This window comes from Jaculus jaculus, chromosome 3, assembly GCF_020740685.1.
Source record: "Jaculus jaculus isolate mJacJac1 chromosome 3, mJacJac1.mat.Y.cur, whole genome shotgun sequence".
NCBI classification, from domain to species: Eukaryota; Metazoa; Chordata; class Mammalia; order Rodentia; family Dipodidae; genus Jaculus; species Jaculus jaculus.
The window spans coordinates 181,698,014-181,723,973 of record NC_059104.1 but is presented as its reverse complement, the minus strand read 5'-3'; the positions used below and the strand labels follow the sequence as shown (position 1 = coordinate 181,723,973).

Here is a 25,960-nt window from a genome sequence, read left to right as displayed (position 1 = left end):
AAGTGTGAGGAGCAGAGTTTGCAGCCCCAGAACCCACATAAAGAGGCATTCTGTAGCAGGAGCATCTGTAATTACAGCCCACCTGGGATGGGAAGGGAGGCAGGAGAATCACCGGAAGCTCACAGGCCAGGTAGCCTGGCAAATGCGGTGGTGAATAACAAGAGACCTTGCCTCAAACATGGTGGACAGAGAGGACTCACACCGAAGCTGTCCTCTGACCTCTTTACAGGTACCACGGCACACTCATGTCAACACGCACACACACACACAAAACACACACACCCAGATATCATGCACGCAATAATTATGAAACACTTTAGTTCTGATATAATATGGAAATGGATATCTGAGGTACAAGTAGTCCCAGTGATTTAGACAGAGGAATGCAGATATAGAGCTAATTAGCACAGAGAGAAACTCCTGGACAGGATTTCAACTATTCTGCCCAAGCACAGTTCAGAGATCCATGAGTGTTTTAACTTGAAAGACTTGAGAAATAAGAGAAGAAGATATGTTCAGTAGCTAATGCAGCCCAGAGCATATTTGCCAACAACAAAGGCAATTGATGCAGAAAGGCACCATGAAAGCAGAAGTGCTTCAGATCCATGAAAGTGTGGAATGGGACTGCCGGGTGTGACGGCTGATCCTATTCTTGAAAAGGCCGAGGAGTTTAGTCAAAGAACACTTCTGGGTGTGTTTGTGGGGGCTGGTCTAGGGAATGGCGGTGATCCAATAGCATTCTTGGTAGATGGTGAAAACTAAGATGGAGTGTGATGGAAGGAAGTAGGCTATGAAGTCCCTAGTCTTGGGAATTATATTGTGTGCTGGCTTCTCTCTGCACTGCCTTTCAGTCCACTGTGAAGTGAAGAACTCCTTCACCATGTCCTCTAGTGCCAAGATGTCCATCTCATAAGTACAGGACCAAGGAATCATGGTCTGAACCCCCTGAATTTGGGAGAAAGTTAGTAACTGCCACAAGCCAATGCCAGGTGATGGCACGTGTCAGTTTTGCAGAGTCCTGCTTCGCAGGTGTCTGAATGCACTGCGGGGGTCTCTGCTCACACTTGCTGGAATCACTCACGGCAGATTTCAGTCCACAGGTCGCTTTTCCCCATATTTCTTTGTAAACTCTTCAGCATTCTTACAGAATTCGTTATGGTCCTTAGAGTATTCTTCAGCTAGGTCAGCCCGGAGGGGGTGCTCAGGCTGGCGGTCATTCACCAGTACTATGAGGGACTGGATTACTGTCTTGGTCAGTCTTGGTGGCTGGCTTCCAGCTCTCAGCACTAATTACCGGCAGGCAGACCTGCCCCTTTTCATCAATGTTTGGGTGATAGATCTTTGTTTTAAATGTGATCTTCGGTGGCTTGAATGGATACTCTGCTGGACGGTTGATTTCAATTCTGAAGCTCCCTTATCATATGGAGGGTTGTCAGGAACAATAAGCCCTTGCCAAGTCGATAAATTAGCTTCATCAACCTGGATGTTATGGAAGTTTTTCATTCTGCATTTGCAGTTCTCTTCAAGCTCCATCATCAGCCTCCTGCTGGCCGCCGTCTTGGATCTGGTGCTGCTGCTTTCCCCTGCTGTTGTTGTTTTAGTAGAAGGCAGCAAAGACTGGTCAGAAAAAGAGTTATCAATATGACAAGAAAATAAAGTAGAGGGCTAGAGAGATGGCTTACTGGTTAAGGCACCTGCCTGTGAGGCCTAAGGACCCAGGTTCCTCTCCCCAGATCCCACATAAGCCAGACACACAAGATGATGCATGTGCAAGGTCACACATACACACAAGGTGGCACAAGCATCTGAAGTTCTATTACAGTGGCTAGAGGCCCTGGTGTACCAATTCTATCTCTCTTTTTCTCTCTCTCTCTCATTCTCACTCTCACTCTCTTTTATTAAAAAGGCCAGTCTATTAGGCTTGCTTCAAAAAAAAAAAAAGAGAAAGAAAGAAAAAGAAAAAGAAAAAGAAAAAGAAAAAGAAAAAGAAAAAGGAAGGAGACTGTCTGGCATGATATGAGTCATCTCTATCACATCTGTCAGGGCCAGGAGCCGCTGCAGAGGAAGTGGAAGTTTAAACTCGAATGCTGCTCTCACTGCCATGCTGACAACCTTGTCTAGGGAGGTGGTGTTAGACACTGAGAAACTTGAAACTCATCAAAGCAGAAATTCAGAAGCTGTACAGAGCTCAACACTACAGGACACTTATAACACACTGCCAAGGCTTGGGGGACATTGTGGAAGAGGGGACAGAAAGATTTTAGGAGCCAGAGGGTGGGGAAGGGATATCCGGATGCACCATCCATCCCAAACAGAGACTGATGAGTGCATTCACGACTCCACGATAAATATCAACACTCCCACTGAGGAGGGTTCTCAGTGAAAGAGGGGTGGGAGAGAGGGAATATAAGAGTATAACATGATGGTATATGATCAATATGCAATATGTCTATATACCATAAGGTTCATAATAAAAAAGAATAAACTACAGAGTAAAATTGAATTTTTATGTGCTCTTTTAGATGATAGTGACTGAAAGAACTCTTTGAAAGAATTTATAATGAAAAGATGGATAACTTCTACACAAAAACTAACCACATGAAAATATCAGGAAAAGCATTTGTCTTCAATATAAGACAAATGGACCGTTGTGTAAAGTATGTTCAGTATTTACTTTTCACATTGCTGTGACCAAGTATCTGACAAGAAGCAACTTAAGGCAGGAAATCACAGTGGACAACATATAGTGGCAAGAGTTTGCTGACATCTGTGTGGATCAGGAAACTAAAAGAATGGCTCCTTCCTTTTCCCTTTTCATAAAGTCCAGGGCCTCAGACCTTGGGATGGATGATGTCTCCTACACTCAAGTAGATTTTCCCATTCTCAGTTAAACTTCCCTGGAAGTATACTCACAGAAACAACCAAATTGTGTCTCTTTAATGCCCTAAGTGTTTCTCAAGCCAATCAAGTTGACAACTGAAATTAAATTTCACAGTATATAAAATATATTCTAATATGTAAATATCATAAATATTCCTGAGAATAAATATAAAATAGCAAAATGTTCATGGTATAATAAAATTCAAATTAAAAACCAAGACATGTTTTAATTTGGTAAGGAGTATGTGATAACAGCAACAGAGCCAAGGAGTCTTCAGTGAAGTTTGTATGTGCATGCCTTTCTCGCAGTGGCTATGAAGCAGGAACATAGCCTTATGTGTTGAGAACCACAAAAATGTCCACACCCTTTGGCCCAATAATTTTGCTGATTAAAGCTTAGAATGAGGAGATAATTTGAAAGGAGGGCAAATCCCTACATATGTAGCTCTTCCTTGTAGGATCATTTACAATAACAGAAATCAAAAACAAACTAAATGTTCAACAGTAGGGAAAATAAAAATGAAGTACATTACTGGGCACCAACTAGACAGAAAACTCTGCAGCTACAATAATTATTATTACGAATATTAAACAGTTTAAGTGTTCAACATATCATTTTAAAACTGAAATATTCAATGATGTAGTCCCATTGGTCATGGCTGTGTGAAACATACCAGTAAGTAGACAGTATATGTAAGAAAGGAGAGAAAACAGACTGCTTGCTCCTGCTCTTTCCCTTGAAAAACAGGAACAGGGCTGGAGAGATGGCTTAGCAGTTAAGGCACTTGCCTGCAAAGCCTAAGAACCCAGATTCGATTACCTAATAACCACATAAGCCAGATGCACAAGGTGATATATGTGTCTGGAGTTCTTTTGTAGTGGCTACAGGCCCTGGTGGGCCCATTCTCTCTGTTTAATTGAGGATTCCAGTCAGTCCTTAACAAAGTCATTCACTGTGGGAGGGAGGAAGACTCCATATGGGAATGTTTAGCTATTCAGATCAAGGATTGAGGGTCCCTGTGGACTTGTTAATTCTGAAGATCAAGGAAATTATAGAAATGAAGTATGTTTGCACAAGAGAACATGATTGGGATTCAAGCTTTTTATGGACACGGTCATCCTTTTAGGAGTGTGAAGGAAATGCTTTCTGGAGAAGTGTGCTATAGACCAACACTGTAAGAATTCAGTGGTCAAAGTAAGTACCTCAAGCTACAGCCTCATTTGCATGAACTAGTTGGGGCCAACCCTGTACTTGGTGGTCACTAGGGGAAGAAGCAAAAGCACTAGATGATTGACGTCCACTGGCTTCCTAAGGGACAAATGACATCAGCAAGGGGGGGTGCACCCTGGCCATAGGCTCCTCAACATTCTGACTCTATTTGATTACATCTCCTGGAAGAACCGAAAAAGTGCAAATGGGTATTGAAACACCTGCCAGTCACCCATTTCTATCTTACACCTGCCATTTAAACTTATTTGAAATCCTCCTCCTAAACACTCTGTTGTTTTTTTCTCTCATCTTCATGAGCCTGATCTTCGTGGCAATAAGAAGTAAATTAAATTGAACCAGGTGTGATGTTGCATGCCTCTAACTCCAGTACTCGGGAGGCACTGGAATTAGTACTGGGAAGCAAAGAGTAATTGAGGAAGACACCTGGTCTCAATCTGTGGTCTCCACATACATGCACATACACACATGTACTCATACCCATACATGCATATGTACCCACACGCATAAACATGCATAAACACATAAATGTGCAAAAAATAGAAGATGGAAGACAGGAAGAAAAGAGGAAGGGGAGGAAGAATGACTTAATCCAGACTACATGACTAAAGAATAAGGGTAATTAATCGACCTGGGGCCTCAAAACCCTTCCTTTCTTTGTCGCTCACATAGGAAGGAGACCTTCACCTCTTGGCTAGTCCTTCTCTGTAGGGGCCGGTTGTGGTTTGAATGTGAAATGCCCCCCACAGGCTCATTGCAAGAATGTTTGGTTCTCAGCCTGTGGTGCAGTTTGGGCAGATGGCAGGGCTTTCAGAAAGTAAAGTCTTGCTGGAAAAATTGTGTGCCTATGGGAAGGCCTTACGTCTTCCTAACTCAGCTAGGCTTCCCATTCTCTCTCCTTGACCATGGATGCTTTGTGACCAGTAGTAGGCCATGCCCTCCTTCGAATTGTAGTATATTCCCTTGTATGCTAAAATAAGCCCTTTCCATCCTTAAGCTCCTTCTTGTAGTGTGTTTTGTCACAGAAACACATAAAGTAACTAATACAGAGCCCTAAGCTGGGGAACCGCCCAACCCTCATACCCAGGCCACAGACCAGATGACTCAGTCAGAACGTGGGGAGGGCAGCTGTTTTGTAAAGCTGCCAGGAGATCCTAATTTGCATCCAAAGTGGAGACTGGGTGTGTTCTAAGCCTTGGAGGGGCAGGCTTTAAGGCCAGCCAAGGCCTTCCCTGCCCTGCCTGGTCTCCCACCAGCCCTCCAGGCACCTCTTTCAGCCCTATAACTGCTACTGAAGTTACAATCAGGCCACGTTTCTTAACTGCTCTCTGGAGTGTTTACTGTCCTGGTCGGCTGACAGCCCTAATGGGCTCTACCGATTAGACAGTCCTAGAAATCTTGAGCTGCCCTGGTATTGGCTCATAAGATGATGGCATAAACTGCCCGGCTCCTGATTCTAATTGAATAATTTATTGTAAATAGCCTCCATTTCCTCCCATAACCATCCTTGTTAGCCAAGTGGAGGTGAACGAGGGCTGCCTCCGATAGGATGTGGGAACTGTCCAAATGGAGGGGAGGTCTCAGCACCTGCTGAGTTAAGTAAAGCACACTCCTGTGTTCCCTGTGCATGTCTGTCTGTGTCCAAATGTCAGAACACCAGCAATACTGAGCTAGGATTCTCAACTAATGACTGAAGACCTCAGCTTAGTAAACTTAATTGCATCTATAAAGATCCTGTTTCCAAATAAAATCACTTCCTGGGGTACTAGGTATTAAGCCTTCCACAAAATTTTGAGGCGGAGACATTATACAACTTATAATTGCATAATATTCCCTATCCCACAGCAATACCTGAGAGAGCCATGCAAGAAGACAAGGCATGCTTTTATCTCTCTGCTGTTTTACATGTCAAATCCCTTCCTAAAGCATTCTTCCTCTCTTTCTAAAATTTCAAGTCTCCAATAGGATATCATCTACTGCTTATGCATATCCTTCTGAAAAAAAGGAAGGAAGGAAGGAAGGGAAGGAGGGAGGGAAGGGTAAGATGTCTCACTGTTCCATATGTCATGGGAATGGTTCCTATCTCAAATTAACTATTGCCAACACTTTATTAAAATCTGTACTGGGGTGTCTGTCTATATACTGGTAACTGGCCCCAGTAGTAAGACATCACTTTCACTGTAATACTGCCTGGCACATATAGACATTCAGTATATGTTGGATGAAATAAAGTTTCATGTAAAAGACATTATTTATTAAATAGAAAAAAAGTTTTTCTCACCCATCCCTTAAGAGGATGTGATTTGGCAAAAGACAGAATTTGAGGCTCCAGATTTATGATATAAAAATGGTCTTGGAAATGAGTGGGAGGAGGAGTGACAGGAACACTGACTGGAAGTACCCTCGTCCCAGACCTTCCCCTCATAGACTTTTCCTTGATTCTAGGAATTCCATTATAAAACCCTTGATCAAGCACAACATCCTCTAATTGTTTACTACAGCAGTTTGCGGTCTGCATTATTGTTCATTAGTGATTCTCTAATGTTCCCATAAAGTTTGGCATGAACATGTAAGAATAGAAATATGCCAATGAGTATTCTGTGAAGATGCCACTGTATTGTGGGTGTGGGGAGGAACAATGTTCAATAGTGCCATACTGCCAGGCACGGTGGTGCATACATGTAGTCCCAGCTACGTCGGAGGCTAAAGTGGAAGACTTGACTCCAGGAGTTTCAAACCAACATGGGAATTGAAGCAGTGGGTAGAACCAAGTATCAATGAGACCCCATCTCAAAAAAAAAATATTGGCATCTAGGAAGTAATCAGAGTGAGGCCTACAGGTGATAAAGGGGACGGCACAAGAGAGGTGTGGCACCCACATGCAATGCTCTACTGAAATCGGGGTTCTCCTGCTCATTGGCTACTCTAGGATCGTGCATGCACTATTGCTGATGTGAGCTTAAGAAATAATTCCAAGGGCCAGAGTTATGGCTGAGAGGTCATAGTAGTTTCAATTTATGTCCCCCAATATACTGAAATGTTTTCCCTAAAAAAAACTTATTTATTTATTTAAGTGGGAGACAGAGACAGAGAGAATGGGCACGCCAGGGTCTCCAGCCACTGCAAATGAACTCCAGGCACAGGCTGTACCTTGTGCATCTGGCTATGTGGGTACTGGGGAATCGAACCTGGGTCCTTTGGCTTTGTAAGCAAGTGCCTTAAGGCATCCCTCCAGCCCTCAAGCACTTTCTTAAAGCTTGTAACTTGAATTCCCAGCCACATGGCTGGAAGAGGTGTGGGTGGATCCTAGGGTCTAGCCTTAAGGTATGACTGGGGCAGACATGATATTTAGCCTAATGGTGTGAGGAGTGCTTGAGCTCTGCCTGGGCCCTGGGGTGTCGCTGCTGGTTTTGCTCTTGCCTGTGGTGCTGCTGGTGGATTCTCTCTCTCTGCGTGGATTTGTGAAAGGCGACCAGCTTCTTCCGCCACTGTGGAGCCTCCCCTGGATCTGTAAACCTGAAATAAATCCCTTCCTCCCATAAACTGTGTCTGGTTTGGAAGTTCATCCCAGCAGCATGGAGCTGACTACCACAGAGATTAAAGGCACTTGCTTGAAAAACCTTTCAATTCCCTAGTAGACCCCTCCCCAGCCACCCCCCGCCACACACACATGCACCAGGACCTCTTGCCATGGCAAATAAACACCAGATGCTTGCACCACTCTTTGCATCAGGTTTATGAGGGTGGCTTTGGAATTGAATTCAAGCCATCAATCTCTGCAAGCAAGTACCTTTAATCTCTGAACCATCTCTCCAGCCCCTGCTTACCTTTTATTAAAGAGCTTTACTATTCCACATAAAATCCATAACAGTCAGGTATCAAATGTGTTGGAGCCAGTGGCTCCATGTGTGAAAACTTTTGTGAACAGATATGATCATCCAGGGTGGGCAAACATGTTTGTAAGGTTACCCTTGCACCTCTGATTAGAAATGCTTTTTAAAGAAAACTGAGGGCTGGAGAGATGGCTTAGTGGTTAAGCACTTGCCTGTGAAGCCAAAGGACCCAGGTTCAAGGCTCGATTCCCCAGGACCAATGTTAGCCAGATGCACAAGGGGCACACAAGTCTGGAGTTCATTTGCAGTGGCTGGAAGCCCTGGCGCGCCCATTCTCTCTCCCTCTCTCTTTCTCTCTCTCTTTCTCTCTCTCTCTCCAACCCTCCCTCCTTCTCTCTCTGTCTGTCACTCTCAAATAAATAAATAAAAATAAGCAAAAAAATTTAAGAAAACAAAAAAGAAAACTGAGAAGGTAATTGTGATACTGTCAGACTAATCTGCACTGTTTTGATGCATTTCAAAATCATTTGACATAAAACTCATCTTCAAAGTAAAAAAGGTTTAAAAACATAGAGTGTGTCAGAAAGGAAATAGGATATCCTTTTCCCATAATTTAATGCCAAGCTCCCATGCCCTACAGGTGCCATTGCTAAGAGTTCATTAGGTCTCCTTCCAGAAACTTTTCTCCCTATGCAACTATGTATATAAATGGAGTATCTATTACACATTTTAATGCCAGTAGAATCATCTGACACATATTGTTTTATATTTCAGATTATAAGTATCTATATATCATTGTATATATCCATATGCGTTGACATATATAACTTCGTAACTTATTTATTAGCAATTTTGTTCTTTTCTTCAATTTTTAAAAATTGTTTTTATTTATTTTAGTGAAGAGAGAGAGAGAGTGCACACTAGGTCCTCTAGCCATTGCAAACAAACTCCAGACACATGTGCCACCTTGTGCAACTGGCTTACATAAGTCCTGGGAATCAAACCTGGGTCACTGGGCTTCTTAGGCAAGCACCTCAACCACTAAGCCATCTCTCCAGCCCTCTTTCTTTTTTCACTATTAAAAATGGCATAAAAGGTTGGTCATGGTGACTCACACCTTTAATCCTCAGACTAATGAGTCTGAGATCAGAAGATGGCCATGAGTTCAAAGCTGGCCTGGGCTACAGAGTTCTAGGTCTGCAAAGGCTAGAGTGAAACTTGCCTCACAAAGAAAATAGTATTACAATGAGCATTCACTCACATGCCTGTCTTTTCAAACTTCAAGAAATGCACACACTGCTAAGGCTTGAAGTTTTTGAAAAATCTATATTGAGACTCCATCTCCAACGCAACAGTATTAAGACAGGGAGCCTTACCTTAGTGATTAAGCCACGGGGTACTTTGTTCAAAGGACGTGAAGGGCTGGAGAAATAGTTCAGTGGACAAAGCAGTTGTTGGCAAGTAGAAGTACCTGAGTTTGCATCCTCGGATCCTGTTTATAAGGTTGGAGGCTGCGACAGGTTTCTGTAATCCCAGAATCCCTTCAGGGAGAAGGAAGACAAAGACAAGAGAATTTCCCAGAATCTCACTGACCAGCTACCTGGAAATGGCAACACTGAACCACACAAGAACATTTTCCTTTAAAAAGGTGGAAGGTGAGACCCTATTCTGAAAAGTCGTCCAGCTGCCTCCACGTGTGCACATGCACACTCACACACACAAGTGAAGGGAGGCTGGGGGAGAGAGTCCTGCCCTTTTGTCACATGAGGACAAAGCCAGCTGTCCCCTGGAGAGGACAGAGCAACAGCTTCCATCTTGGGAGCAGATAACCTCTCTGAACAGACACGGACCTGCTGCTGCAAGGCCTTCAGCTTTATAGCCTGCAGAACTAAGAGGAACAACTTCCTGCAATTTTTATAAATAGTTTTTTAATTATTTATTTATTTGAAAATGACAGACACAGAAAAAGAAGCAGAGAGAGAGAGAGAGAGTAGACATGCCAGGGCTTCCAGCCACTGCAGACCAACTCCAGATGCATGCACCCCCTTGTGCATCTGGCTAATGTGGGTCCTGGGGAATCAAGCCTCGAACCAGGGTCCTTAAGCTTCACAGGCAAGTGCTTATCTGCTAAGCCATCTCTCCAGCCCCTCAGTGTGCAATTTAATAGTGCCAATGGACTTGAGATACTCACTATAAAAATTTCAAGCAGGAACCTAAACACTGTTTTCAGTAATATTTTTTTCGGTTGAATTGAGTGCCCATATTCTCCATTCCAGCACGTCAGAGGATAACTTCAGCAATGCTAGCATGTGGCACTGATAGAAGCATGTCTAGGAGCGTTTGCTGCTGCTTTGGTAATCTACTGATGCATAACAAACCATCCCCCAGCTAAATAGTATAAAACAGATTATTCATTTAGCTCAGAAGTCTGAAATCGGTGCAGCGAGTGGCAGAGAAATCTGTCTGGTCCACATACATCACCTGTGCATGGCACAGTGGAGGGCCAGATAGCCCATCTCCAAGACCACCCACTCAACCTTTCGGCTGGGGACTCAGCTGGGACTCCCTGCACGGGTCTTTCCGGGTGCTCCGACTGTCCTGATAACGTGGTTTCAAGGACAAGTATTCTGAAACCCAGAGCCGGGCAGAAGATATCATCCCGACTCTTAGCCTTCATCTCAGATCTCTTACAGTGTCCACCTGCTGTACATAATGATAGAGTAAATAACAAAGATCTGTCCAGACTCAAAAGGAGAAACTCTAAAGTCATTTCTTGATGTGCTCAAGGAAGGGTCTCAAGCAGCATGTAAGATGGGAAATAATAGTTTAGCTACTGCTGGGAAGCACAACCTGGTACACCAAAAACATACCCTCTTTATTCTAGAAAGTCCATTTTTTTTCATATGTTGTATTTATTTCTTTGAGAGAGAAAAAAAATTGTTGAGAGAGAGAGAGAATGGGCACGCCAGGGCCCCCAGCCACTGCAAATGAACTCCAGATACATGTGCCACCTTGGCTTACATGGGACCTGGGGAATTGAATTGGGGTCCTTTGGCTTTGCAGGCAAATACCTAAGCCATCTTCTACAGCACTAGACAGTCCACTCTTGATATAATGATATTTTAAATCTTGAACTGTGTTTTCTTTTTTTAAAAAAAAATTATTTATTTATTTATTTAGGAGAGAAAGAAGAAGAAGAGAGCACCATTGCTTCCAGCCACACAAAGAACTCCAGATGCATGCGCCACCTTGTAGACTTGAACCTGGTGCTTAGGCTTCTCAGACAAATGCCTTAAGCACTAAGCCATCTCTCCAGCACCAAAATATTTTCTTTCTTTGAAATAATTTTAAGAGAGAAATTTTACTAGAACCACAAACTTTTCCTTTTTGTGGAGGTGTCCTAATCAGGCCAGTCTCTATGACAGTTAAAAGCTGGGGTAGGGCTGGAGAGATGGTTTAGTGGTTAAAACATTTGTATGCAAAGAGAAAGGACCCCGGTTCAAGTCCCCAGGACCCATGTCAGCCAGATGCACAAGGTGGTGCATGCATTTGGAACTTGTTTGCAGAGGCTAAAGGCCCTGGCATGCCCATTCTCTCTATATATCTACCTCTATCTCTCAAATAAATAAGTAAAGATTTAAAAAAAAATTAAAAAGGGCTAGAGAGATGGCTTAGCAGTTAGGCGCTTGCCTGTGAAGCCTAAGGACCCCAGTTCGAGGCTCAATTCCCCAGGACCCACATAAGCCAGATGCACAAGGTGGCACATGTATCTGGAGTTTGTTTGCAGTGGCTGGAGGCCCTGGCATGCCCATTCTCTATATATCTGCCTCTTTCTCTCTCTGTCACTCTCAAATAAAAAAATAAAAATAAACAAAAAAATAACAAAATAAACAAAAGGTGAGGCATGCATGATCTCCAACATGACTTTAAAGGTGAGAAACCACTCATTCTGCTTCCCACTTCCCTTCTTCCTGCCACAGCACTTCATGACATTCCCTATAGCTCTAGGGATTAAACAAGCGCCTCACACACACTAGGCAAGTACTCTACCATTGAATACTTCCCTGGTCCCTACTGACTTAGGTCTTTTTACTATGATTAGGATGCATAGGTGAGGAAAGGCAAAGCAATGTCTAAGCCCATGGTAGTGATGCAGCTGGGATGTGGCTTCTAGGCTAGACCCTTGTTCTAAGCCTAGAGTTCTTACTATCCAATTTGTTTCTCAAGCGCTGGGTCAAGGATTGTGTTGTGTTGAGGTCATTAACATATCAAGAGGAAAACACTTCATTGTAGCTGAACCCAAGTGTACCATTACCCTCTTAGAAGATTGTATTCCATAGCTTACTTTTGTTCTAGGGATATGGGTTACACACAGATTTCTAGCTGAGTATTAAGATGCTCCTTGTTCTCTGAGACAATACTTGAATGAAGAAAGCACGTGAGGAGCTAAAGCACCAGTGTGGGGCCAAACAAACATATGATGTTACAGCTGCCCTATTCTTTTCCAAATTCAATTTTATGATTTTATAAAATAATGCACTCTGATTAAATGGCATATTAAGATAAGGGAATTAGTAGATAAAATGAACCACAGAGAATTTGCCAGTAGGACAAAGGAATAAATCACAGAAAGCGTATTCGAGGAAGCTGACCTTGGTCCATGAGATGAAGGACAGGGAGGATTTGTCTTCAAGTTTCCCTGTTACCTTTAAAAACCCTGCTCTAAATTGGAGTCACCTGGGAAATATGGTCACGCGTAACACCAAGACTTGGCCCCTGGGGATTCAGCTGGGCATAAGGCAAGGCCTGGGAATAATGAGGGCAATGTTAGCAAGCCTTCAGATCTCCTCAAGAACACACAGGTTTAGGAACACAATTCAGGATTTGTCTTTTAAAAGCAAACTCTAATCTTGACCTTTGTCCTTTTTAAGATGTGAAGCGATTCTCTCTTGTCATCAGTTCTGCTTTGCTGGCTCTCTCTTTCTCCCCCATCCCCCTTTTTTATAAACCTTCAAGGTAATGTCTGTTCTACACCAACTGCCAAGACTCTGATTCATTCTTTTGCAATTATCATATTAGCTTATTGTAATACCTTTGTGCTGAATCAGATGAAACTCAATTTTCATTGGAATTTAACAAGAAAATAAGATTTCTAGAGTACATGGGTTTGGTAGACTTGATTTTTTAGTACTTACATGTCCTTCATACATCAATGTTTGCCCCTGAGCTACACTAGTAGCCTTTTGTTGATTGTCTTAACTACAGAAATTACTAGTTCTTACAGTTCTCCGTCTTTCTTCTAACATTTGCAACATCCTTGAAAACTTGATGGCTATTTAAGTGACTTACCATAAGAATGATTTTCTCAAGAAGTCAGCTGTTACTGTTTGATATTCAGAATTTACCAGAAGCATCTTGAAGGCTTTTAGCTCCTTTTAGCACTAAGAAAGGTACACTATAGCTGTGCTCAGGAGTTTCTTGTTGAGCCACTTTAGTTTCAGATGAAAATCCATTCATTTATCTAATACTTTTTTTGAGTATACATTACATTATAGGCACTAAAAACACAAATAAGCAATTAAGACAGGTAGCATGTATGTTTACAGTCTGATGTGAGAGAAAGTAGATATTTTTAAAGTATATTATCTGGTGTAGCAATTGTACCAAGCATTTTTCAACCAGAGAAAGAGAACCAGTAGATATGTACATATATGCACATACGTTTACAAATACACACATGTGCATATACATGCATGTGTGTACCACACACACATATATGAATATGTTCACATACACACAAGCACACGCACACAGCGATACAGATTGAACATTGTATAAGTTGCGGTACTTGTTGCCAAGGCCAAACACCTGGCAAGAAGCAGCTTAAGGAAGAAAAGGGTTTATTCAGCTCCCACATTCCAGCGTGGCAGCGAAGGCCTGGCAGCCGGAGGCTGGGTGAGCACACCGCATCCATAGGCAGCAGTCAGAGGGAGAACGAGATATGGGGACTAGCTATAACCTCAAGGTCCACCACCAGTGACCCACTTCTTCCTGCAAGGCAAGGCTCTGCTTCCCAAAGATTCCACAATTTCCCAAACAGCACAACTGGGGACCAAGTGTTCGAGTACATATGCCTTTGGAGGACATTTTTCATGCACGCCACAACAAGCATATCTAAGCTAAAAATTGAGAATTGAAAATCGTCCAAAGTCCAAAAGTTTTTGAGCACTAATATGATACCAGAAGGGGAAATTACCCTCCAGCTATGCATAAAGTATATGTGAATATACCAACATAAGGTATACTAAGCCTAAGGTTTCTCTTCATATATATAAATATTCCAAAATCAAAAAAAAAAATTTCTAAACTCTGAAAAAAAACCTTTTAGGTAAGGGATATTCAACTTGTATGACTGTAAGGAGATTTATTACAGGAATTTTGCTTGCAGGGCTGTGGAGGTTGGGGGGAGAATTCCAGAATCCATAGAGCAGGTCGTCAGGAGGAGAAGGTGGGACATTTCCTCTCAGGGACTGAGAACACAATTCACCAGGCTTCCTTCTTCCTCATGAAGCTTTAGTTCTTCTTTTAAGGCCTCATAGCTTCTTAAATAAGGCCCACACATACTACGGAGGATAGTTGTACAAAGATCTGATGATTGTAGATCCTGTCACTTCTAAAAGGTATCTTTCCAGAAATATCTACATTAGTGTTGGGTGGGTAGCTACACACTGTCAGCTAGCTAAGGTGACCTACAGAAACTGGTCCTTGCCATACCACTTAGGAAGTTCTATGATCGAGAAACTAAAAAATGCTAATGACACAGATCTGATATACATTTAGAAGGTCTCAGGATGCACGCCTTTAATCCCAGCACTTGGGAGACAGAGGTAGGAGGAGGATCATTGTGAGTTCCAAGCCAACCTGAGATTACACAGTGAATTCCAGGACAGCCTGGGCTAGAGAGAGACCCTACCTCAAAAAAAAAAAAAAAAAAAAAAAGTATCAGAGTTACTATCTCAATGTAAGGGAGCCAAATAATATTTCCAAAAAATAATGACAGACTAAAGGATAAGTAGATGTCAGCTAGGTTTAAAAAGTACATAAACTTGCCAGGAGTGGTGGCGCACACCCTTAATCCCAGCACTTAGAAGGCAGAGGTAAGAGGATCACCATGAGTTTGAGACCACTCTGAGACTACATAGTGAATTCCAGGTCAGCCTGGACTAGAGTGAAACCCTACCTCAAAAAACAAACAAATAAATAAATAAAATAAAAAAGTACATAAAAGCTAGGTGTGGTGGCACTTGAGAGACTGAGGTAGGACAGCCATAAGTTCCAGGTCAGCCTGGGCTAGAGCAGGATCCCACCTCTAAATAAATAAATAAAAATATATAAAACTGGGCTGGAGAGATGGCTTAGCAGTTAAGCGCTTGCCTGTGAAGCCTAAGGACCCCGGTTCGAGGCTCGGTTCCCCAGGTCCCACGTTAGCCAGATGCACAAGGGGGCGCACGCGTCTGGAGTTCGTTTGCAGAGGCTGGAAGCCCTGGCGCGCCCATTCTCTCTCTCTCCCTCTATCTGTCTTTCTCTCTGTGTCTGTCGCTCTCAAATAAATAAATAAATAAATAATTTAAATACATATATATATATATATATATATATATATATATATATATGACTGCATAAAGAAAATCCTGCTATCCTAGGATGTGAAAACAGTATAAGCAAATGCTCAGAGAACAGGGAAAACTACAGATGGACTTTCCTTTTGTCATCAGAAAATTTTTTGGCATTTTTTTCATAATACCTTTAACAGAAGCCAAGATTTTACTCTTTTAAAAATATATATATTACTGTAATATCCTTGGTGCTGAATCAGATAAAATTCTATTTTCTCATTTTAATTTACATTTCTAGTTATAAATAAGATGAAGCACCTTTTCATATGCTTATTTCACATTCAAGTTTCCTCCTATATAGATTGCTTATTTGTGATTTTTTTGTATATTAGTGTGTTGAGTAGTTTTCTTTTATTTATTGATTGTAGGATTAGATATTGCTAGAATCTCATTGTATTGATTTACATTCTCCCAGAGTGTATCAGTTAAAGCTGGGAGGAGTTTACTGACTATAATTTTCAGGTAGAAGAAAGGTACCAAATTAAGTCTAGCTTAAGAGAATAATGAAGTGGTCTGCATACTGTATTTAATCTTATTACCTCTAGAGCAAAATATACAGGGACAGAAGGGACAAAGAAAAGAAAGAAGAGCCAGCTCAAAGAGAACAGTGTTCTTTAACTCTTTACATAAACTATGGAAGAGGAAGCTCTGAAACTCTGAGCTAGGAAAATCACGCTTTCTTTCTAGTGTAGACAAATGCATCTTAATGAAATATAGACAACAGGAAGCATAAATAGCTAAACCCATTCAAAACTATCATAAAATAATATTCCTTTAGCAAATAAAAACAAGCCAAAAAGACTTGCCTACAAAATAAAGGAAACTTGTATCCTATTATTTGTATAAATGAGCTAAACAAAAATTTAAATGTAGACCTGGCATGGTGGTGCATGCTTTTAATCCCAGCACTTGGGAAGCAGAGGTAGGAGGATCTCCATGAGTCCGAGACCACCCTGAGGCTACATAGTGAACTCCTGGTCAGCCTGGACTAGAGTGAGACCCTACCTCGAAAAACAAACAAACAAACAAAAATAAATATAATAGAATTTACAAACAAAAAAATTTAAATTGGATCAAAATATTCAAACATAAGAAAAAAGAGAATGGAAAGATGTGAAAATGGAGTTAATAAAACCAAGGTAAGTATTAGCCTTATAAATAAAGAAAAATATTTTAGAAGTAGAGAGTAAGCTGTAACTAACACACTGGTAAATAAGCATCGTGGCTTATAAAGATAAAAATGAAAGAAGAATATTTTTAAATGTTTTTTATTTCTATTCTCTAATAAGAGAGGGGAGGGGGGAAAATGGGCACACCAAGACCACTAACCACTGCAAATGAACTCCAGATGCATGTGCCACCATGTGCATCTAGCTGAAGTGGGTACTGGGGAACCAAACCTAGGTCCTTAGGCTTCACGAGCAAATAGCAAACACGCTAACCACTAAGCAACTCTCTAGCCCCTTGAAGGAATTTTTTTAATTTAAATATGAAAGAGGGCTTAGGAGATAGGTCAGTTAGTAAAGTGCTTGTCTCACAAACATGAGGTCCTGAGTTCAATTGCCAGTAAAAGGAGAATTACACAAATTTGCATAGTTGGAGAATTTGCCACATCTTTCTCAGTGGCCAAAAGGAAAAAAAAAAAAAAACAGCCAAAAATTACAGTGTGCATAAGACTTGAACAACACAATTAAGCAATTTGACCTAATTCAACAACTACAGCATATACATCACTTCAAGTAACCTGGACCTTTTACCAAAATAGATGCATGCTAATCATAAAACAATTATCAATAAATTTCAAAGGATTAGAATCACTGAGAGAATAATTCATGTAACTTAGAAGAAGCAGATATAGTAAAAATAGAAAATATTTTGAACTGAAAATGGAAATATGACATCAAAATATGCCTTATCATATGTGGACTATAATAAGAATGATTACAGACAGAAACATGTTTTGGCTTTGAATACATATATCAGAAAATATCTCAAGAAGCTGGAAAAACAGAACACAAGCTAAATCCAGAATAAAGAGTAAAAAAAAAAATAATCAAGATAAGAGGAGAAATAAATTAAATAGCACAGAGAAAATCAACAAAGCCAAAAGTGGCTTCTTTGAGAAGATTAATATTATTCACAAGCCTCTGGCAAGACAGAGAGAAAGCTCAAATTACAAATATCAGAAAATTTTAAAAATGTATGCCACTAAAGATCACGGAGATGTTAAAAGGCAGTAAGAGAATTTTATGAATAACCTTGTGCCAATACTTTTAACAATTTTGACAAGGTGGGCAAATTTCATTTTAAATATTTTATTTCAGGGGGGAATGGGCATGTCAGAGCCTCTTGCTGCTGTAGAGGAACTCCATATGCATGTGCCACTTTGTGCATCTGGCTTTGCATGGACACTGGAGAATCAAACCCTGGGGCTAGCAGGCTTTGCAAGCGAGCACCTTTAACGACTGATCCATCTCCCCAGCCCATAAAATGGACAACTTTCTTAAAACAGAGACAAGATACCCAAATTTACACACAAGGAAATGGGAAGTCTGAATAGTACTGTATCTGATAAACAGTACTGTGCTTGAAAATATGATTTAACATGGAAGAGGTTATCAGCTCAGTTCCAGCAGGATTTCTCAGTGGCCTTGCAGCCCAAGTATGTGGAGTCTTCAGCAATAGGGTCTTACCATCTATTCCTGGTGGGAAACCAAGGGCCTCAGCAATGGCCTATAATGTTTTGGGGGCATCAGGGACCTCCCTGGCCAACAACTCACTAGAAGTATCCCATCCCTGGCATTGAAAATTTTCTAGCAATGATCTACGGCTCCTGAGTGTTCCATTGTCCAAAACCAGAGGATTCCATGTAATTTATTTATATCCTCTTAGATTTTGATTAGCCCTCCCTCCACATTTCCTTTACTCAGTCTCCTCCCCTGACCTCACTTTGGGCCTTTTCACCCTCATTAATTTATTCTTCTACTTACATACATACAATACCAACCTATTACGTACCCTCCTCCCTTCCTTTTTCTTCCCTTTATATCTCCTTTTTACCTTACTGGCCTCTGCTACTGAGTTTTTTCCTTCTCACACAGAAGCCCAATCATCTGTAGCTAGGATCCACACATAAGAGAGAACATGTGGCGCTTGGCTTTCTGGGCCTGGGTTACCTCACTTAGTATAGTCCTTTCCAGATCTATCCACTTTTCTGCAAATTTCATAACTTCATTTTTCTTTACCGCTGAGTAGAACTCCATTGTATAAATGTGCCATATCTTCATTATCCATTCATCAGTTGAGGGACATTTAGGCTGGTTCCATTTCCCAGCTATTATAAATTGAGCAGCAATAAACATGGTTGAGCATGTACTTCTAAGGAAATGAGATGAGTCCTTAGGATATATGCCTAGGAGTGCTATAGCTGGGTCATATGAGCCAACGGGTGCAATAGTGGCATGTCTGTCATGGTGGAAACCAACTGCCCTCCAGTTGGACTGGAGGCCCACTCCAAGGGAGGGAATACATCCCTGATACTGAAAACTTAAAACAGGGGTAGTCATGAGCCCTAGGGGTGTAACATCTGCTGATGTCTGTATATACTATGCTTATCAAACTGCCCAGTAAGCACTTCTCTTAATATTCATACCCTTATATTAATGCTACTCTCACTTTGGGTAGAGAATCTTCTCTTTTCAGATGGCAGTGACCTTGGGATGACTCAGAAGGTATCATGGTGCTGGAAAGAAGTGACTAGAGTACCAAGTAACATCTCTATCACACCTTCCAAGGTTCAGGGTCTAATGCGGAAGAGGTGGTGGAAAGAATGTAAGAGCCAAAGGAAGGGTAGGCCTCCTTACAACGTGCTCCCTCCAGACATAAAATAGCCTGGATATCCATGACCTCATAGTGCCTGACACTACCTACACAAGACCATCATGAGAGGAGGGGAAAGATCATGACATCAAAATAAAAGACAGACTGATTGAGATGGGGAGAGGATATGATGGAGAATGGAATTTCAAAGGGGAAAAGGGGGGGAGGGAGGGTATTACCATGGAATTTTTTTTATAATCATGGAAAATGTTTTTAAAAATTGAGGAAAAATTAAATAAATTTAATTTAATTTAAAAAAAGAAAATATGATTTAATACCCTCCTATAAATGGAAACTCCAAGAAATAAAAAATATGTAATTAATCAAGAACATTTTCAGAAAAAAACATATTTCCCAACTAATCTCACTGACTGCTGGTATTATCAGGAAAACAAAACAGAAACAGACGTGGCTCATGAGCACTGAGGAGGTGACCCTGAGCAAACAGACATCAAAGCCCGTCTCCAAGGGAAAGCCAACCGTCAGAACTGGAACCCTGGACCTTCCAAAGCCCAGCTTCATCCTTAGCTACTGTACAACTCAGAACCAATTGCTGACCCTTCTCTGCCTCAGTTTTCTCATCTGTATGTGGCATTTATTCTAGGAATACAAGATTGTTTTTCCATCCAAAACTCAATGTCATTCACCATTTTAATCGAAGAAACAAGAAACACAAGACAGTCACCTCAATGGATGTAGAAACCCAAGATCTTTTCTGGATAAAAACTCAAAAAAATACTCTAGAACTTCCTTATTCTGAAAAATATATTTTAGAAGTGTCATAGCTATCATCCTTTAATGAGCTGACTGAATTTCTTGGCCCCGGGGGTTTGTGAATCAAACACAAATTCACTCTCTTTGGCTCTACTCAGTTCTCTAGTGGGTAGCAACGAATATCCCCAAGGCATTTCTGCATCAATTAAGGCCCATAGATTTCAATATATTTCCTGTAAACTTAATTATTTGGAAATGAGAGCCATTTCCCTGCGTTCTACCTCAGTTTTTCGTTTACAGATTAATTGCTCATATTTGTGAAGAGCTCTTAGCTGTCATCTGGGTAGCTCTGTTCTGCCACCTGGTGGCGACGAGTTGTCCCAAACTGTTCAAAAGCGAAAGCGCAGAAAAGGCAACGTCCTATTGAGTCGGGGTGACCACTGCATCCCACACCCCACGGGTGGACCTTCACACACGACTAATGAGAAGCATAAGCAGCAGACGTGCTGATTAAGAAATGGACTCGGGCTGGAGAGATGGCTTAGCAGTTAAGGCGTTTGCCTGCAAAGCCAAAGGATCTCGGTTCGACTCTCCAGGACCCACGAAAGCCAGATGATGCACAATGAGGCGCACACATCTGGAGTTCGTTTGCAGTACCTGGAGGCCCTGACGTGCTCATTCTCTTTCTCTCTCCCTCTCTCTCTCTCTCTCTCTCTCCCTCCCTCCCTCCCTCCCTCCCTCCCTCCTTCCCTCCCTCCCTCCTTCCCTCCCTCCCTCTTTCTCTCAAATAAATAAGTAAATAAATAATATATAAGAAAGAAAGAAAAGGACTCTGAAGGGGCTGTAGAAGTTGATGCCAACAGCAGCACTGGCCCTTCACACCCAGTGTGGGCAGCCTTTATGCAGCCCAAGTAAGCGCTGCTGAGGGGAAATCATGTGAAGAACTTCCTAAACACACAACCTCAACAGCAAGGGAGGATCATTCAATTTTTCTCAAAATGCATATATTTCAAAGGTTTTAAAAGTTGAGTTTTCCTAATCTTTAATCACACGCAGCACATTTTAAGTGTATCATACTTAGCTCTTCCACAGTCAGTATGCACCTCTATGCCCCTGTTTTCTCTCTCATAGCTTCCCTCAGGACCTAGCTTTTAGCAGAAAGCAAATCCTCCTTGGCACCTTTCAGGTTGGAATCTATCTCAAGCTGGCCTTCACTCTGAAACAGAAGAAGCAAAGTATGGCCTCCAGGCCAGATCCGATCGTCAGACAGCATCCAGCACTGAGTTTATAAATAAGGTTTGATCGGAGCAGTCACGCTCACCCACTTCCCTATTGTCCATGATTGCTTAGTGTGGTGGTTTGAATCAGGTGTCCCCCATACACGTATGTACTCTGAACGCTAGGTCCCCGGCTGGTGGCAGTTGGGGAACTGGAGCCTCCTGAAGGTGAAGCATTGTTGGGGGGTGGGGGGCTTATGGACTACGCTAGCTTTCCCTTGCCTGTGTCTGGCACACTCCCCTGCTGCTGTCACCCATTAGATGTGTGCCAAGAGGCAACGTCCACCCTCTGCTCATGCTATCATTTTCCCCTGCCATCATGGAGCATCCCCTGGAGTCTGTACAACAAAATTAACCCTTTCCTCCTGCGAAAGAAAGAAAGAAAGAAAGAAAGAAAGAAAGAAAGAAAGAAAGAAAGAGAGAGAGAGAGAGAGGCTCTGGGGTCAGACTACAGGGACCCCAAAGCCCTTTACTAGGTTTGAATTACTACACGCTTCACCTTCCTTGCTGAGTTTCATCCCCTGTTAAATAGGGATAATGACAGGTCACAGCTCCTGTGACTCTTGAAAGCCGTTCACAACAGAACGCAGCATGAGGTCAGCACTAAGCAAGGATGCTTACTTCATAACCGTTACAGCGAAGGGCAGGAAAAGATACGAACTCATGTCTGAGTTGCATCACTTAACCAAGAGTTTCTCCCAAACAGAATTATTCAAAGGAGACTGCTCAGTGGTTAAAGGCACTGGCCTGAAAGTCTGCCAGGCTGCGTTAGTCCTCAGCACCACATAAAGCAGTATACAGAGGGGCATGTGGTCCGTCGCCCCAGTGTACCTGTGGCATGTGGGAGGCAAAACCAGGGGAAGCTCAAAGTTCACAGGTCAACTAGACTGGTGCGCACACAGCAGCAAAACAAGAGCAACCCTGTCTCACATAGAGGGAGGGAAAGGACAAGTGTCCCAAGAGCGTCCCCTGATCTCTACACTCATGTTGCGGCAATGAGCCCATGCACACACGTACACGTGATGCACAGCCATACGTACATGAATAAAATGAGGAGATTAGCAAGGCCATCTTTGCTAGGACTCCTCCCTAGAGAACGCCACAGCGATGGGGTACCCCCTGAGACTCCTGACTTCCAGTTGCCAGACACTTGCTAAAAGCCTGATCTTTCCATCCCTTGTGGCCAATCCTTTGGGAGCCAGTGAGTTGTGCTTGACAGAGACCAGAAGAACTGTGGTGCATGTAGGAGTTACCCACAGTCCTCCTCTCTAGCACACAGGGAGCATCCAGAGGCCAGGCTGGAGGACATGAACACACACAGCCGCACAGAAAATGCAACAGTCTTATCTGAAAGAGGCTCAGAAAGCAGGGTCTGTCATGTCTTTCAGAAGTGTGTCCCTTGTGGCCACACGCCTGTTCTTGCTGCTAGAGCTGGTTACAGCGCCCATTTACCAAGGCTGTAGTTGATTCACCCTGAACAACGTTACTCCTAAGCACATCCCCTGAGACCTGAAACATGAGCCACAGCGGTCCCCAAGAGGAACCATATGCATCCAGGTACAGGAAGCAGGAAAGGAAACCAAGAAAAAGTGGGAGGAGCTCTGTTAGCATCCTGTGGCACCCCAGGGGGAGGCAGCCTTGCAAGCTGCTGCTAATTCTCTTTGCTTAGCAGGTGTTTCCAGCCTGAAGCTGGTACCAGACAAGGTCTCAAACTTGTCGAGGTCCTGCCAGTACCCAGCTGCCTTGCAAGTATTCCGAGTCCTGCGTGGCTTGAGTCTGGGGCTGTCCAGAGCGTGGGGAAGCCGCACCAGACAGTTCCGTACAGGGGCTGCCCAAGCGGGTAGTCGGCAGATGAACAGAAGGTCAGACCTGGGGAGGAGCACTCTGACCAGGGCACAGGGCATGAAAGGAAGAGACAAGAGCTGGGTCCAGAAGGAAGCCCAGCCTCCATTAGGAGGGCTGTGAGGTACAGGGGACCAGGGAAGAACCAGGCATTCCACAGACTGCTCAATTCTTCACACTCCCAGAGAGGAACCTGCATGCCTTTTCATCAGTAGTGTTAAGGACAGGCTAAGGCTGCTCTATTTTCCAGATTCAGGGCTAAAAAGAAAATCTATGCCTTCCTCTTTCAATTGCTAACAACTTTAAATATATACATATACATATATATATGTATATATATATATACATATACACACATATATATGTATGTATATTTATTGATTTATTTATTTAGGGCTGGAGGAATGGCTTAGTGGTTAAGGCATTTGCCTGCAAAGCCAAAGGACCCAGGTTCGATTCCCCAGGAATTAACCAGATGTACAAGGGGGTGCCCACATCTGGACTTCATTTGCAGTGGCTGGAGGCCCTGGCCCACCCATTCTCTCGCTCTCTGTCTCTGTCTGTCTGTGTCTCTCTCTCCCTTTTTCTCTGTCAAGAGAAAAAAAAAGATATATATATCTTTGCAAGCAGAGAGAAAATATGGGCACATAAGGGCCTCCAGCTGCTGCAAACAAACTGCAGACGCATGCACCCCTTTGCGCATCTGGCTTTACATGAGCACTGGGGAGTCAAACGCAGGTCGTTGGACTTTTCAAGCGAGTGCTGTAACCACTGAGCCACCTCTCAGTCTGCTTACAGCGTTTGAAGGTCGAAGTGCTTGTGTGCTGTCTCCGAGGGCTGCAGCTGACCTCTGTTGTCGGTGGAACTGAGGTTGCTGAGCACAGATCATGGTGAACAAGGTCGGCCTGCTGGACTGCTGCCAGCATGCTGACTGCCTCTCTAGGACACAGCCTCCTGGGTATGATGGTGCCAGGTGGGAAGCTTTACCTGTGCCCTCAGCCTCCTTCCTCCTCACCCACCTGGTCATCCACATGTAGTCCTGAACCAGAGTGGCCAGAAGGGGGCACAATTCCCACTCACTGGTGGTAATGGGCTCTGGGCTCCTCTTCAAGGCTGACCTGTGGAGGGGAAGCCAGCCAGGGTCAGCTCTGATTCCTGACGTGCCCCCTTCCCAGGTAAGCAGCCAAACTTCTTGCTCCTGCCTCTTCCCATTGGGATGTGAATACCCTGGCTCCCAGGGCTCAGGGCCTTATTCACTAAATGCCAAGCATCGGTGTGGTGAGGAGTGGACCGCTCTGATCCAGAGGCCATGGGAGGAGGATGTATCTCGATCACCTAGGAGTGCCCATCTCCCATAGGACGAGGACCCTGAGAGGCAGTAGATGACTGTAAGAGGAAGAGGATCCCACCACCAGACACGGGCTCCCAATCCTGCAACGGGACTCCCCGTCACAGACCTTTGCGGTCCCTTGAGGTAATCTGGCACATCCAGGGTCTCCTCTCTTTCTGGAGAGCTGAGCCCGGCCAGCTGTGACTGTGTTTACATGTTTCCTCGGGCCAAAAGCTTCAGACTCATTTCTGAGCAGCTTCTGCCCGAACATCTGCTCTCTCCCCTGCCCTGGAAGCTGAGCCCCCCAGACTGAACAAATACACAGAGGGTCGGTCCCCTTTCCTCTCTGCCCCACAGTCCTCACACAGCAGGCCTGCGTTTCCTCGGTCCTTCATAGCCAGAGTAACTTCCCATCTAGGAGTTCCCAAGTCTCGTCAAGCTTCAAGCCCGAGTCCCACATTTCTCCATCCACTGACACCTTGCCCCTGAACTCTCTCTCCCGCGCACCCTTCTAAAAGTCTAGAGACCGTGTGTGGGAGCTTCAGTTGCCTATCCTTTGCTTGCCTTCTCAGTAGGGATTTCAGTCTTTGGGGTTTACAATTCTGTGTTTGTTCAGGGAACTCTGTCGTGTTTCCGCACATCTTGCGCATCTTTGAGGGCTGTTTTCCAACAAAGTGAGTGTGGCAGGTGGTTGCAGACCAGGTTCCTGATGCTGCTCCCGTCTCTCTGTGACCCGGGTGAAGTCAAGGCCTTCTCTAGACCTCCAATGGGATTGCCTTGAAGTTCAAAGGTACACATGAGTGGAAACAGCTTGGAAGCTTGAAAGTGCAGGAAGGTTATTCATTTATTTCAAACACACACGCACACACACACCCCTCCCCCTTCCTGCCCATCCATCAGGCTGAGGTTAGCCCTTCAGAAGACAGGTCGTTTGCACAGCTGCCTCGAGCCACAGACCTGTTTACACAGCTGCCCTGGCCCCGGCTAGCTGTCCACGTCAGTCACCTGCTGCCAGGTTCTCGGGGCCAAAGCGTTCAGAAGCACTACCGCCCACCCTCCGGTACCCTCCAGAGGCAGACACGACTCGCTGCAGGCTCAAGGGTTACCAAATATCTTCTCGGCCATGGACAATCGTAGTCCCTGGACGCTGTCAGACCGCTCAGACCCGCGGGATTTGAAATGCAACCCGGCACCTGCCTCCCTGGGACGCCAGGAGCACCGTGGCTGGGACCAGCGCACACGCAGCCAGCAGACACAGCCCACGGCCGGCGCTGGCATCCAGGGCTAATAGAACATTAAAC

At 43.5% G+C, this 25,960-nt stretch overlaps 1 pseudogene; it reads right to left on the bottom strand.

Moving 5' to 3' along the window:
- Positions 1-1,021: 1,021 nt before the first annotated feature.
- On the bottom strand, positions 1,022-24,218 carry LOC101615302 (annotated as a pseudogene).
- Between the last annotated feature and the right edge of the window lie 1,742 nt (positions 24,219-25,960).